Consider the following 3,236-nt stretch of genomic DNA (forward strand, 5'->3'; position numbering starts at 1 on the left):
CGAATGGTGGTAGCCAAGCTCCTAAACTACCGTATGGTAGATACAAGGAGTGTTGTGGAACAAGTAGATGAATTACAAATCATCTTCCACAACTTGGCGGGAGAAGACATCATGGTAAATGAACGGTTCCAGGTGGCAACTCTGATTGAAAAGTTACATCCATCCTGGACGAGTTTCAAGAATGACCTGAGGCAAAAACCTAAGGACATGTCTTTGAAGGATTTACATCGTCGTGTGAGAATTCGGCAGGAATCTCAACCTATTCTTAAAATGAATGGGCAGTTTGGATCCAAGGCAAATGTCGTTGAGACGACTAAGGCCAAAGGGATTAAGAAGCGGAAGATTGATAAGAATGTCAACTCCAAGAAATTCAAGGGGAATTGCTACGTCTGTGGCAAGACTAGACATCTGGCGAAGGACTGCTACCATCGCAAGGAAGGTGCCCAGAAGAAAATTTGGAATAAGACCCAAGCTCATGTAGCTGAAGTAAAAGATGGGGAGTCTGAGTTCGTAGCAGTTGTGTCAGAAGTGAACATGGTCGGAGATAATCCGAGAGAATGGTGGATTGATACTGGAGCAACTCGCCACATTTGTGCTAACAAATGGATGTTCACCACCTATAACGCTGTCACCGGAGAAAGCTGCTATATGGGAAACTCTGCTGCATCCAAAGTGGAAGGTAAGGGTTCAGTCATTTTGAAGATGTCATCTGGAAAGAAGCTGATACTCACTGAGGTTCTTCATGTGCCAGACATTCGCAAGAACCTGCTCTCTGGATCTGTGATGTCAAAGAAAGGCTTTAAGCTAGTGTTTGAATCTGAGAGAGTTGTAGTGTCAAAAGATGGTGTGTATCTGGGTAGAGGTTATCTAGCAAATGGTATGTTCAAGATGAATGTAATGACCATTTGTAACACCAATGCGGCAAATAATATAACCGCAAATGATATTAATAAAGCTTCTACTTCTTCTGCTTACTTGATTGAGTCAAGATTATGGCATGGTAGATTAGGACATGTGAATCTTAAGTCTATGCAAAGATTAATGTCTTGTAATCTACTGCCAAAATTTAAATTAGACAAAGACCACAAGTGTGAAGTCTGCGTTGAAGCGAAATTTGCTAAGTCTTCGTTTAAAAATATTGAACGAAGTACTGAACCTTTGGAATTGATACATATAGATGTATGCGATTTGAAATATGTGCAAACCAGGGGTGGAAAAAAGTACTTCATTACTTTTATTGATGATTGTACTCGGTATTGTTATCTCTACTTAATGAGAAGTAAAGATGAGGCAATAGAGATGTTTAATCTCTATAAAAACGAAGTTGAAAATCAACTTGGAAAGAAAATCAAAGCTTTGAGAAGCGATAGAGGAGGTGAATATGAGTCGCCTTTTGCGCAATTGTGCGCAGATCATGTCATCATCCATCAAACTACAGCCCCTTATACGCCAGAACAGAATGGCATTGCTAAACGCAAGAATAGAACGCTGAAAGAGATGATGAATACTATGTTAATAAGTTCTGGATCTCCTCAGAACTTGTGGGGGGGAAGTAGTGATTTCTGCTAACTTTGTATTAAACAGAGTGCCCCATAAAAAGCTCGACAAAATATCCTATGAGTTGTGGAAAGGAAAATCACCTAGCTACAAATACTTGAGAGTATGGGGTTGTCTGGCTAAGGTTCCTATCCCTATTCCTAAACGAACTAGGTTAGGACCAAAAACAATAGACTGTTTGTTTATTGGTTATGCACACAATTCGAGTGCTTACCGATTCTTGGTGTATAAATCAGATAATTCTGAAATACATGCGAATACAGTCGTTGAATCAAGAGACGCTTCGTTTTTTGATTTTTTGAAGATGTATTTCCCTATAAGACTCGGATAGAATTAGATCCAAGTGATATGGAATCTCAAAGAATTCATGAATCTTCTAAGCAATTAGAGGAAGAGGATGAAGAGCCTAGAAGAAGTAAAAGGGCAAAGAAACTGACTTCTTTTGGTTCTGATTATCTAACGTTTATGTTGGATAAAGAACCACAGACATATCAAGAGGCTATGTCATCTCCCGAAACTCCTTATTGGAAGGAAGTAGTGAAGAGTGAGATTGAATCAATCTGACAAAATCACACTTGGGAACTTGTGGATCTTCCACAAGTATGTAAACCATTGGGTTATAAATGGGTCTTCAAAAGAAAGATGAAACCGGATGGTTCTATTGAAAAATACAAGGCTAGACTTGTAGTCAAAGGCTATAGGCAAACTGAGGGTGTCAATTACTTCGATGTTTACTCTCCAGTCGCTCGGAAAACATCCATAAAGTTTATTATAGCCTTGGCGGACTTACATAATCTAGAATTACATCAGATGGATGTAAAGACTGCATTTCTAAATGGTGAACTAGAAGAAGAACTATACATGCTTCAACCTGAAGGGTGCAGAGTGCACGAACAAGAGAAAAAAGTGTGTAGACTTGTGAAATCCTTGTATGGACTTAAATAAGCTCCGTAACAATGGCATGCGAAGTTTGATAACGTAATGCTATCAAATGGATTTCGAGTCAACGAGGTTGACAAGTGCATATATGTCAAAGGTAACGAGACAGAATTTGTGATTATCTGTCTTTACGTAGATGATAAGATCATCACTGGTAGTAGTGATAAAGTGATTAAATCTACGAAAACCATGTTATCAAATTACTTTGACATGAAAGACTTGGGAATAGCAGATATAATACTTGGTATGAGAATTATCAAGACACAAGATGGTTATGCGTTATCCCAAAGTCACTATATAAAACAAATCTTAGAGAGATTTGACAAAGGTGGAAATTCTGAGGCCAAAACTGATATGAGCACAGCCTCGTATGGATGGAATTAATCTCGGTTGCAGTCTCTCGCCCTTCACGGAGAAGGCTCTCGACTTTCAACGAGGGCTGGAACTTCCGAAGGCGGTGTCGGAAGAGGGATAATTTTGGTTTATGAGAGAAACCGATGGAAGGTGATGGTGGAAGGGATGTTCGATGGAGAGGACGACGTTGGACAGCGGAGGAGTGGATGGAGACACGAAGAATAAACCTCGGACACACCAAGGGGTTGGCTCGGACACACCGAAGCCGGGGTAAGGCCGGACACACCGAGCCTTAAGCTAACGGACACACCGCCGGCGAGAAGGAGGGAGATAGCTCAACCTCAACAATGGCAATTTACCAAAGAGAATTCTGATTTCTGAAAAAA

The sequence above is a fragment of the Tarenaya hassleriana genome, unplaced genomic scaffold (assembly GCF_000463585.1).
Source record: "Tarenaya hassleriana unplaced genomic scaffold, ASM46358v1 Cleome224, whole genome shotgun sequence".
In the NCBI taxonomy this organism is placed as follows: domain Eukaryota; kingdom Viridiplantae; phylum Streptophyta; class Magnoliopsida; order Brassicales; family Cleomaceae; genus Tarenaya; species Tarenaya hassleriana.